This window comes from Ranitomeya variabilis, chromosome 4 (assembly GCF_051348905.1).
Source record: "Ranitomeya variabilis isolate aRanVar5 chromosome 4, aRanVar5.hap1, whole genome shotgun sequence".
NCBI lineage: Eukaryota > Metazoa > Chordata > Amphibia > Anura > Dendrobatidae > Ranitomeya > Ranitomeya variabilis.
This window is the reverse complement of record NC_135235.1, coordinates 701,802,870-701,817,084: the sequence shown is the minus strand read 5'-3', so window position 1 is coordinate 701,817,084 and position 14,215 is coordinate 701,802,870. Positions and strand designations below refer to the sequence as shown.

At 48.1% G+C, this 14,215-nt stretch overlaps 1 protein-coding gene across 1 annotated transcript in view; it reads left to right on the top strand.

Annotated features, from left to right (window-relative positions):
* The window catches only part of LOC143766427 (uncharacterized), a 473,765-nt gene that overhangs the window by 164,905 nt on the left and 294,645 nt on the right, over positions 1-14,215 (top strand). The gene's annotated exons all lie outside the window — the stretch shown is intronic.

The following is a 14,215-nucleotide window of genomic DNA, read 5'->3' as shown; positions in this document are numbered from 1 at the left end:
CTGCAAAGTTGCCTTCATGATGCATTTTTTCTCCATAGACTTTCATTAGCAACACATTGGGACGGATTGCCACACGTCGCACACAGAAAAGGTGAACGGATGGACTCTAAATGCCTGGTTTCCACCGTGAAGCATGGAGGAGGAGGTGTGATGGTGTGGGGGTGCTTTGCTGGTGACACTGTTGGGGATTTATTCAAAATTGAAGGCATACTGAACCAGCATGGCTACCACAGCATCTTGCAGCGACATGCTATACCATCCGGTTTGCTTTTAGTTGGACCATCGTTTATTTTTCAACAGGACAATGACCCCAAACACACCTCCAGGCTGTGTAAGGGCTATTTGACCAAGAAGGAGAGTGATGGGGTGCTATGCCAGATGACCTGGCCTCCACAGTCACCAGACCTGAACCCAATCGAGATGGTTTGGGGTGAGCTGGACCGCAGAATGAAGGCAAAAAGGGCCAACAAGTGCTAAGCATCTCTGGGAACTCCTTTAAGATTGTTGGAAGACCATTCCCAGTGACTACCTCTTGAAGCTCATCAAGAGAATGCCAAGAGTGTGCAAAGCAGTCATCAAAGCAAAAGGTGGCTACTTTGAAAAACCTAGAATATAAGATATTTTCAGTTGCCTTACACTTTTATTAAGTATATAATTCCACATAGTTTTGATGCCTTCAGTGTGAATGTACAGTTTTCATAGTCATAAAAATACAGAAAAATCTTTAAATGAGGTGTGTCTAAACATTTGGTCTGTACTGTCTGTGTATGTATGTATGTGTATATATATATATATATATATATATATATATATATATATATATATATATACACTCACTGGCCACTTTATTAGGTACACCTGTCCAACTTCTTGTTAACACTTAATTTCTAATCAGCCAATCACATGGCGGCAACTTGGTGCATTTAGGCATGTAGACATGGTCAAGACAATCTCCTGCAGTTCAAACCGAGCATCAGTATGGGGAAGAAAGGTGATTTGAGTGCCTTTGAACGTGGCATGGTTGTTGGTGCCAGAAGGGCTGGTCTGAGTATTTCAGAAACTGCTGATCTACTGGGATTTTCACGCACAACCATCTCTAGGGTTTACAGAGAATGGTCCGAAAAAGAAAAAAAATCCAGTGAGCGGCAGTTCTGTGGGCGGAAATGCCTTGTTGATGCCAGAGGTCAGAGGAGAATGGGCAGACTGGACCGAGCTGATAGAAAGGCAACAGTGACTCAAATCGCCACCCGTTACAACCAAGGTAGGCCTAAGAGCATCTCTGAACGCACAGTGCGTCGAACTTTGAGGCAGATGGGCTACAGCAGCAGAAGACCACACCGGGTACCACTCCTTTCAGCTAAGAACAGGAAACTGAGGCTACAATTTGCACAAGCTCATCGAAATTGGACAGTAGAAGATTGGAAAAACGTTGCTTGGTCTGATGAGTCTAGATTTCTGCTGCGACATTCGGATGGTAGGGTCAGAATTTGGCGTAAACAACATGAAATCTTTGGGATGTGGTGGAACGGGAGATTCGCATCAGGGATGTGCAGCCGACAAATCTGCGGCAACTGTGTGATGCCATCATGTCAATATGGACCAAAATCTCTGAGGAATGCTTCCAGCACCTTGTTGAATCTATGCCACGAAGAATTGAGGCAGTTCTGAAGGCAAAAGGGGGTCCAACCCGTTACTAGCATGGTGTACCTAATAAAGTGGCCAGTGAGTGTATACCTGACAGGAGCCCATACATTCTGATATCATCAGTAATATATACCTGACAGGAGCCCATACATTCTGATATCATAACTAATATATACCTGACAGGGGCCCATACATTCTGATATCACTAATATATACCTGACAGGAGCCCACACATTCTGATATCATCAGTAATATATACCTCACAGAGGCCCATACATTCTGATATTATCACTAATATACACCTGACAGGAGCCTACACATTCTGATACCGTCAATGATATATATACCTGATAGGAGCCCATACATTCTGATATCATCGCTTATATATACCTGACAGGAGCCCGTACAGTCTACAGTATATCTACAGTAATATATACCTGACAGGAGCCCGTACAGTCTACAGTATATCTACAGTAATATATACCTGACAGGAGCCCGTACAGTCTATATCTACAATAATATATACCTGACAGGAGTCCGTACAGTCTGTATCTACAATAATATATACCAGGAAGGAGCCCATACAGTCTGTATCTACAATAATATATACCTGACAGGAGCCCGTACAGTCTGTATCTACAATAATATATACCTGACAGGAGCCTGTACAGTCTGTATCTACAATAATATATACCTGACAGGAGCCCATACAGTCTACAGTATATCTACAATAATATATACCTGACAGGAGCCCGTACAGTCTGTATCTACAATAATATATACCTGACAGGAGCCCATACAGTCTACAGTATATCTACAATAATATATGCCTGACAGGAGCCCGTACAGTCTGTATCTACAATAATATATACCTGACAGGAGCCCATACAGTCTACAGTATATCTACAATAATATATACCTGACAGGAGCCCGTACAGTCTATATCTACAATAATATATACCTGACAGGAGCCCGTACAGTCTATATCTACAATAATATATACCTGACAGGAGTCCGTACAGTCTATATCTACAATAATATATACCTGACAGGAGCCCGTACAGTCTATATCTACAATAATATATGCCTGAAAGGAGCCCATACACTCTAGCATCTTCAGTAGTGAGCCGGCTAGAGTGTATGGACTGCAGTCAGGGAACCAGGAAGGAGCCCATACAGTCTATATCTACAATAATATATACCTGACAGGAGCCCATACAGTCTATATCTACAATAATATATACCTGACAGGAGCCCGTACAGTCTGTATCTACAATAATATATACCTGACAGGAGCCCGTACAGTCTGTATCTACAATAATATATACCTGACAGGAGCCTGTACAGTCTGTATCTACAATAATATATACCTGACAGGAGCCCGTACAGTCTGTATCTACAATAATATATACCTGACAGGAGCCCGTACAGTCTGTATCTACAATAATATATACCTGACAGGAGCCTGTACAGTCTGTATCTACAATAATATATACCTGACAGGAGTCCGTACAGTCTGTATCTACAATAATATATACCTGACAGGAGCCCGTACAGTCTGTATCTACAATAATATATACCTGACAGGAGCCCGTACAGTCTGTATCTACAATAATATATACCTGACAGGAGCCCGTACAGTCTATATCTACAATAATATATACCTGACAGGAGCCCGTACAGTCTATATCTACAATAATATATACCTGACAGGAGCCCGTACAGTCTGTATCTACAATAATATATACCTGACAGGAGCCCGTACAGTCTATATCTACAATAATATATACATGACAGGAGCCCGTACAGTCTATATCTACAATAATATATACCTGACAGGAGCCCATACAGTCTGTATCTACAATAATATATACCTGGAAGGAGCCCATACAGTCTAGTCTCTTCACCAGTGAGCTGGCTAGACTGTATGGGCTGCAGTCAGGACCTGGCAGGAGTCCATATATTCTGCTGGCTTTAATAATTTATACCTTGAAGGAGCACATACATTGTAGTGACATGTTTAGGCTGCAGTCAGGGCCAGGCAGCAACCCATAAAGTCTGCTATCTTCAAGAATATATACCTGGAAGGAGCCCATACACTCTAGCATCTTCAGTAGTGAGCCGGCTAGAGTGTATGGGCTGCAGTCAGGCACCTGGAAGGAGCCCATACACTCTAGCATCTTCACAGTGAGCCGGCTAGAGTGTATGGACTGCAGTCAGGACCTGGAAGGAGCCCATACACTCTAGGCTCAACCCTGCTGAGACAGGAGCAGGAACCAGGAAGCAACGCTGGGCACGAGGAGAGGTGAGGAGAGTTTTTTTTTTTCTGGACTGTGGGGCCATTCTCGGAGGAGGTGAGGGGAGGAAGAGAAGAGATGTGGGCTGTGTATAGTTCTCTGTGGGCTGTGCTCTGTGCTGTATACTGCTGTGGGCTGTATATAGCTCTCTGTGGGCTGTGCTCTGTGCTGTATACTGCTGTGGGCTGTATATAGCTCTCTGTGGGCTGTGCTCTGTGCTGTATACTACTGTGGGCTGTATATAGTTCTCTGGGCTGTGCTCTGTGCTGTATACTGCTGTGGGCTGTATATAGCTCTCTGTGGGCTGTTCTCTGTGCTGTATACTACTGTGGGCTGTATATAGTACTCTGTGGGCTGTGCTCTGTGCTGTATACTGCTGTGGGCTGTATATAGCTCTCTGTGGGCTGTGCTCTGTGCTGTATACTGCTGTGGGCTGTATATAGTTCTCTGTGGGCTGTGCTCTGTGCTGTATACTACTGTGGGCTGTATATAGCTCTCTGTGGGCTGTTCTCTGTGCTGTATACTACTGTGGGCTGTATATAGTACTCTGTGGGCTGTGCTCTGTGCTGTATACTGCTGTGGGCTGTATATAGCTCTCTGTGGGCTGTTCTCTGTGCTGTATACTGCTGTGGGCTGTATATAGTACTCTGTGGGCTGTGCTCTGTGCTGTATACTACTGTGGGCTGTATATAGCTCTCTGTGGGCTGTTCTTTGTGCTGTATACTACTGTGGGCTGTATATAGTACTCTGTGGGCTGTGCTCTGTGCTGTATACTGCTGTGGGCTGTATATAGCTCTCTGTGGGCTGTTCTCTGTGCTGTATACTGCTGTGGGCTGTATATAGTACTCTGTGGGCTGTGCTCTGTGCTGTATACTACTGTGGGCTGTATATAGTACTCTGTGGGCTGTGCTCTGTGCTGTATACTACTGTGGGCTGTATATAGTACTCTGTGGGCTGTGCTCTGTGCTGTATACTGCTGTGGGCTGTATATAGCTCTCTGTGGGCTGTGCTCTGTGCTGTATACTACTGTGGGCTGTATATAGTTCTCTGTGGGCTGTGCTCTGTGCTGTATACTGCTGTGGGCTGTATATAGTTCTCTGTGGGCTGTGCTCTGTGCTGTATACTACTGTGGGCTGTATATAGTTATCTGTGGGCTGTGCTCTGTGCTGTATACTGCTGTGGGCTGTATATAGCTCTCTGTGGGCTGTTCTCTGTGCTGTATACTACTGTGGGCTGTATATAGTACTCTGTGGGCTGTGCTCTGTGCTGTATACTGCTGTGGGCTGTATATAGCTCTCTGTGGGCTGTTCTCTGTGCTGTATACTGCTGTGGGCTGTATATAGTACTCTGTGGGCTGTGCTCTGTGCTGTATACTACTGTGGGCTGTATATAGTACTCTGTGGGCTGTGCTCTGTGCTGTATACTGCTGTGGGCTGTATATAGCTCTCTGTGGGCTGTTCTCTGTGCTGTATACTACTGTGGGCTGTATATAGTACTCTGTGGGCTGTTCTCTGTGCTGTATACTGCTGTGGGCTGTATATAGCTCTCTGTGGGCTGTTCTCTGTGCTGTATACTGCTGTGGGCTGTATATAGTACTCTGTGGGCTGTGCTCTGTGCTGTATACTACTGTGGGCTGTATATAGTACTCTGTGGGCTGTGCTCTGTGCTGTATACTGCTGTGGGCTGTATATAGCTCTCTGTGGGCTGTTCTCTGTGCTGTATACTACTGTGGGCTGTATATAGTACTCTGTGGGCTGTTCTCTGTGCTGTATACTACTGTGGGCTGTATATAGTACTCTGTGGGCTGTGCTCTGTGCTGTATACTGCTGTGGGCTGTATATAGCTCTCTGTGGGCTGTGCTCTGTGCTGTATGCTACTGTGGGCTGTATATAGTTCTCTGTGGGCTGTTCTCTGTGCTGTATATAGTTCTCTGTGGGCTGTGCTCTGTGCTGTATATAGTTCTCTGTGGGCTGTGCTCTGTGCTGTATACTACTGTGGGCTGTATATAGTTCTCTGTGGGCTGTGCTGTATATAGTACTCTGTGGGCTGTGCTGTATATAGTTCTCTGTGGGCTGTGCTTTATATAGTTCTCTGTGGGCTGTGCTGTATATAGTTCTCTGTGGGCTGTGCTGTATATAGTACTCTCTGGGCTGTGCTGTATATAGTACTCTGGGCTGTGCTGTATATAGTACTCTGGGCTGTGCTTTATATAGTTCTCTGTGGGCTGTGCTTTATATAGTTCTCTGTGGGCTGTGCTGTATATAGTTCTCTGTGGGCTGTGCTGTATATAGTTCTCTGTGGGCTGTGCTGTATATATTACTTTGTGGGCTGTGCTGTATATATTACTTTGTGGGCTGTGCTGTATATATTACTCTGTGGGCTGTGCTGTATACTACTGTGTGGACTGTGCTGTATACTTCTACGTGGGCTGTGCTGTATACTACTGTGTGGTCTGTGCTGTATACTACTGTGTGGTCTGTGCTGAATACTACTGTGTGGTCTGTGCTGAATACTGCTGTGTGGGCTGTGTTATCTACTACGCGAGCTGTGCTATAGTATGCAGGCTGTGCTGTATACTATGCGGTTTGTGCTATATAATATGCGGGCTTTGCTATATACTATGGGGAGTATATTATATTCTATGGGGGAGGCCATGTTATGTACTATGTGGCTGTGTTATATACTATTGTGGGGGTATATTATATTCTATGGGGGAGGCTGCGTTATATACTATGGGGGGCTACATTATATTCTATGGGGGGCTACATTATATATTATGGGGAGGTGGGCTGTATTATATTCTATGGGGGTTACATACTCTGGGGTGGCTGCATTATACTCTGTGGGGTGGCTGCATTATACTCTGTGGGGTGGCTGCATTATACTCTGTGGGGTGGCTGCATTATACTCTATGTGGGCTGCATTATACTGTATCGAGGACTATGGGGAATACGTTATACTATATGAAGAACTATGGGGTGCATTATACTATGGGAAGTGAATTGTACTACATGGATGACTGTGGCGGTGCATTATACTATATGGAGCACTATGAGGATTGTATTATGCTATATGGAGCACTATGAGGATTGTATTATGCTATATGGAGGACTATGAGGATTGTATTATGCTATATGGAGGACTATGAGGAGTGTATTATACTATGTGGAGGACTGAGCAATGTATTTTAATATATGGAGGACTAAAGGGAGTGTATTATACTATATGGAGGACTATGGAGCACAGTATAATATATGGAGGACTATGGGGTGTATTTTACTAAACAAGTAAAATGCTGCATATTCGGATTGTTTTTGCTGGAACAAAAAGCCTTGTTGTCAGCAGCACATTGCCAGTGTAAACTGTAGATGTGCTGCTGAAAACATGATACTGTATGGTGATCTGTTAGTGATCTATTAGTGATCGTTCTGTCTCATCATTATTCCTCAGCTGGTGGAAAGAGGCCGGGAAACAAGCCGTGAACAACTTCAGTATTGTCGATCAAACTCATTTAGCGGCCTGAGATCAGCGCATGTAAGTAAATACAACCGAAATGCTTCTGTGTGATGTGCAATATGTTAGCATTTGGGGACCCATTTTAAACTTTGCCTAGGGCCCCACTTTGCCTAAAACCGGCCCTGCCTACAAGTGTACAAAGATATTATACAGTCACCATGTGACAAGTGGGCCTGTGTAACTTCAAATGCCAGGGCTGAATTTTAGTCCCAGTCCGGCCCTGGGTGAGACACATTGAGCATGATGGGAGAGAGATATACATGGAATAGCAGGGGTGAGACACATGGAGCGTGATGGGGAGAGAGATATACATGGAATAGCAGGGGTGAGACACATTGAGCATGATGGGAGAGAGATACACATGGAACAGCAGGAGTGAGACACATGGAGCGTGATGGGAGAGAGAAACACATGGAACAGCAGGGGTGAGACACATGGAGCGTGATGGGAGAGGGATTCACATGGAACAGCAGGGGTGAGACACATGGAGCGTGATGGGAGAGAGATACACATGGAATAGCAGGGGTGAGACACATTGAGCGTGATGGGAGAGAGATACACATGGAATAGCAGGGGTGAGACACATTGAGCATGATGGGAGAGAGATACACATGGAACAGCAGGGGTGAGACACGGAGCATGATGGTGAGAGAGATACACATGGAATAGCAGGGGTGAGACACATGGAGCGTGATGGGGAGAGATACACATGGAACAGCAGGGGTGAGACACGGAGCATGATGGGGAGAGATACACATGCAACAGCAGGGGTGAAACACATGGAGCGTGATGGGGAGAGATACACATGGAACAGCAGGGGTGAGACACGGAGCATGATGGGGAGAGATACACATGGAACAGCAGGAGTGAGACACATGGAGCGTGATGGGAGAGAGAAACACATGGAACAGCAGGGGTGAGACACATGGAGCGTGATGGGGAGAGAGATACACATAATATAGCAGGGGTGAGACACACGGAGCGTGATGGGAGAGAGAAACACATGGAACAGCAGGGGTGAGACACATGGAGCATGATGGGAGAGAGATACACATGGAACAGCAGGGGTGAGACACATGGAGCGTGATGGGAGAGAGATACACATGGAACAGCAGGGGTGAGACACATTGAGCATGATGGGAGCGAGATACACATGGAACAGCAGGGGTGAGACACATGGAGCATGATGGGGAGAGAGATACACATGGAATAGCAGGGGTGAAACACATGGAGCGTGATGGGAAGAGATACACATGGAACAGCAGCGATGAGACACATGGAGCGTGATGGGGAGAGAGATACACCTGGAACAGCAGGGGTGAGACACATTGAGCATGATGGGAGAGAGATACACATGGAACAGCAGGGGTGAGACACATTGAGCATGATGGGAGCGAGATACACATGGAACAGCAGGGGTGAGACACATGGAGCATGATGGGGAGAGAGATACACATGGAATAGCAGGGGTGAAACACATGGAGCGTGATGGGAAGAGATACACATGGAACAGCAGCGATGAGACACATGGAGCGTGATGGGGAGAGAGATACACCTGGAACAGCAGGGGTGAGACACATGGAGCGTGATGGGGAGAGAGATACACATGGAACAGCAGGGGTGAGACACATTGAGCGTGATGGGAGAGAGATACACATGGAACAGCAGGGGTGAGACACATGGAGCGTGATGGGAGAGAGATACACATGGAACAGCAGGGGTGAGACACATGGAGCGTGATGGGGGAGAGATACACATGGAATAGCAGGGGTGAGACACATGGAGCATGATGGGAGAGAGATACACATGGAACAGCAGGGGTGAGACACATGGAGCATGATGGGAGAGAGATACACATGGAACAGCAGGGGTGAGACACATGGAGCATGATGGGAGAGAGATACACATGGAACAGCAGGGGTGAGACACATGGAGCGTGATGGGAGAGAGATACACATGGAACAGCAGGGGTGAGACACATGGAGCGTGATGGGGAGACATACACATGGAATAGCAGAGGTGAGACACATTGAGCATGATGGGAGAGAGATACACATGGAACAGCAGGGGTGAGACACATTGAGCATGATGGGAGAGAGATACACATGGAATAGCAGGGGTGAGACACATTGAGCGTGATGGGAGAGAGATACACATGGAATAGCAGGGGTGAGACACATGGAGAGTGATGGGGAGAGAGATATACATGGAACAGCAGTGGTGAGACACATGGAGCGTGATGGGAGAGGGATACACATGGAACAGCAGGGGTGAGACACATGGAGCATGATGGGAGAGAGATACACATGGAACAGCAGGGGTGAGACACATTGAGCGTGATGGGAGAGAGATACACATGGAATAGCAGGGGTGAGACACATGGCGCGTGATGGGAGAGAGATACACATGGAACAGCAGGAGTGAGACACATGGAGCGTGATGGGAGAGAGATACACATGGAACAGCAGGGGTGAGACACATGGAGCATGATGGGTAGAGAGATACACATGGAACAGCAGGGGTGAGACACGGAGCATGATGGTGAGAGAGATACACCTGGAACAGTAGGGGTGAGACACATTGAGCATGATGGGAGAGAGATACACATGGAACAGCAGGGGTGAGACACATGGAGCGTGATGGGGGAGAGATACACATGGAATAGCAGGGGTGAGACACATGGAGCGTGATGGGGAGAGAGATACACATGGAATAGCAGGGGTGAGACACATTGAGCGTGATGGGAGAGAGATACACATGGAACAGCAGGAGTGAGACACATGGAGCGTGATGGGAGAGAGAAACACATGGAACAGCAGGGGTGAGACACATGGAGCGTGATGGGGAGAGAGATACACATGGAATAGCAGGGGTGAGACACATTGAGCATGATGGGAGAGAGATACACATGGAACAGCACGGGTGAGACACATGGAGCGTGATGGGAGAGAGAAACACATGGAACAGCAGGGGTGAGACACATGGAGCGTGATGGGAGAGGGATACACATGGAACAGCAGGGGTGAGACACATGGAGCGTGATGGGAGAGGGATACACATGGAACAGCAGGTGTGAGACACATGGAGCATGATGGGAGAGAGATACACATGGAACAGCAGGGGTGAGACACATGGAGCGTGATGGGAGAGAGATACACATGGAACAGCAGGGGTGAGACACATGGAGCGTGATGGGAGAGAGATACACATGGAATAGCAGGGGTGAGACACATGGAGCGTGATGGGGAGAGAGATACACATGGAATAGCAGGGGTGAGACACATTGAGCATGATGGGAGAGAGATACACATGGAACAGCAGGGGTGAGACACGGAGCATGATGGTGAGAGATACACATGGAACAGCAGGGGTGAGACACAGAGCATGATGGGGAGAGATACACATGGAACAGCAGGGGTGAGACACATGGAGCATGATGGTGAGAGAGATACACCTGGAACAGCAGGGGTGAGACAAATTGAGCATGTTTGGAGAGAGATACACATGGAACAGCAGGAGTGAGACACATGGAGCGTGATGGGAGAGAGAAACACATGGAACAGCAGGGGTGAGACACATGGAGCGTGATGGGGAGAGAGATACACATGGAATAGCAGGGGTGAGACACATGGAGCGTGATGGGAGAGAGAAACACATGGAACAGCAGGGGTGAGACACATTGAGCATGATGGGAGAGAGATACACATGGAACAGCACGGGTGAGACACATGGAGCGTGATGGGAGAGAGATACACATGGAACAGCAGGGGTGAGACACATGGAGCATGATGGGAGAGAGATACACATGGAACAGCACGGGTGAGACACATGGAGCGTGATGGGAGAGAGATACACATGGAACAGCAGGGGTGAGACACATGGAGCGTGATGGGGAGAGAGATACACATGGAACAGCAGGAGTGAGACACATGGAGCGTGATGGGAGAGAGAAACACATGGAACAGCAGGGGTGAGACACATTGAGCATGATGGGAGAGAGATACACATGGAACAGCACGGGTGAGACACATGGAGCGTGATGGGAGAGAGATACACATGGAACAGCAGGGGTGAGACACATGGAGCATGATGGGAGAGAGATACACATGGAACAGCACGGGTGAGACACATGGAGCGTGATGGGAGAGAGATACACATGGAACAGCAGGGGTGAGACACATGGAGCGTGATGGGAGAGAGATACACATGGAACAGCAGGGGTGAGACACATTGAGCGTGATGGGAGAGAGATACACATGGAACAGCAGGGGTGAGACACATGGAGCGTGATGGGAGAGAGATACACATGGAACAGCAGGGGTGAGACACATGGAGCGTGATGGGGAGAGAGATACACATGGAACAGCAGGGGTGAGACACATGGCGCGTGATGGGAGAGAGATACACATGGAACAGCAGGGGTGAGACACATGGAGCGTGATGGGGGAGAGATACACATGGAATAGCAGGGGTGAGACACATGGAGCATGATGGGAGAGAGATACACATGGAACAGCAGGGGTGAGACACATGGAGCGTGATGGGAGAGAGATACACATGGAACAGCAGGGGTGAGACACATGGAGCATGATGGGGAGACATACACATGGAATAGCAGGGGTGAGACACATTGAGCATGATGGGAGAGAGATACACATGGAACAGCAGGAGTGAGACACATGGAGCGTGATGGGAGAGAGATACACATGGAATAGCAGGGGTGAGACACATGGCGCGTGATGGGAGAGAGATACACATGGAACAGCAGGAGTGAGACACATGGAGCGTGATGGGAGAGAGATACACATGGAATAGCAGGGGTGAGACACATTGAGCATGATGGGAGAGAGATACACATGGAACAGCAGGAGTGAGACACATGGAGCGTGATGGGAGAGAGATACACATGGAACAGCAGGAGTGAGACACATGGAGCGTGATGGGAGAGAGATACACATGGAACAGCAGGGGTGAGACACATGGAGCATGATGGGTAGAGAGATACACATGGAATAGCAGGGGTGAGACACATGGCGCGTGATGGGAGAGAGATACACATGGAACAGCAGGGGTGAGACACATGGAGCATGATGGGAGAGAGATACACATGGAACAGCAGGGGTGAGACACATGGAGCATGATGGGTAGAGAGATTCACATGGAACAGCAGGGGTGAGACAGGGAGCATGATGGTAAGAGAGATACACCTGGAACAGCAGGGGTGAGACACATTGAGCATGATGGGAGAGAGATACACATGGAACAGCAGGGGTGAGACACATGGAGCGTGATGGGGAGAGAGATACACATGGAATAGCAGGGGTGAGACACATTGAGCATGATGGGAGAGAGATACACATGGAACAGCACGGGTGAGACACATGGAGCGTGATGGGAGAGAGAAACACATGGAACAGCAGGGGTGAGACACATGGAGCGTGATGGGAGAGGGATACACATGGAACAGCAGGGGTGAGACACATGGAGCATGATGGGAGAGAGATACACATGGAACAGCAGGGGTGAGACACATGGAGCGTGATGGGAGAGAGATACACATGGAACAGCAGGTGTGAGACACATGGAGCATGATGGGAGAGAGATACACATGGAACAGCAGGGGTGAGACACATGGAGCGTGATGGGAGAGAGATACACATGGAACAGCAGGGGTGAGACACATGGAGCGTGATGGGAGAGAGATACACATGGAATAGCAGGGGTGAGACACATGGAGCGTGATGGGGAGAGAGATACACATGGAACAGCAGGGGTGAGACACATGGAGCGTGATGGGAGAGAGATACACATGGAATAGCAGGGGTGAGACACATTGAGCATGATGGGAGAGAGATACACATGGAACAACAGGGGTGAGACACGGAGCATGATGGTGAGAGATACACATGGAACAGCAGGGGTGAGACACGGAGCATGATGGTGAGAGAGATACACATGGAACAGCAGGAGTGAGACACATGGAGCGTGATGGGAGAGAGAAACACATGGAACAGCAGGGGTGAGACACATGGAGCGTGATGGGGAGAGAGATACACATGGAATAGCAGGGGTGAGACACATTGAGCATGATGGGAGAGAGATACACATGGAACAGCACGGGTGAGACACATGGAGCGTGATGGGAGAGAAATACACATGGAACAGCAGGGGTGAGACACATGGAGCATGATGGGAGAGAGATACACATGGAACAGCACGGGTGAGACACATGGAGCGTGATGGGAGAGAGATACACATGGAACAGCAGGGGTGAGACACATAGAGCATGATGGGAGCGAGATACACATGGAACAGCAGGGCTGAGACACATGGAGCATGATGGGGAGAGAGATACACATGGAATAGCAGGAGTGAAACACATGGAGCGTGATGGGAAGAGATACACATGGAACAGCAGCGATGAGACACATGGAGCGTGATGGGGAGAGAGATACACCTGGAACAGCAGGGGTGAGACACATTGAGCATGATGGGAGAGAGATACACATGGAACAGCAGGAGTGAGACACATGGAGCATGATGGGAGGGAGATACACATGGAACAGCAGGGGTGAGACACATTGAGCATGATGGGAGCGAGATACACATGGAACAGCAGGGGTGAGACACATGGAGCATGATGGGGAGAGAGATACACATGGAATAGCAGGGGTGAAACACATGGAGCGTGATGGGAAGAGATACACATGGAACAGCAGCGATGAGACACATGGAGCGTGATGGGGAGAGAGATACAC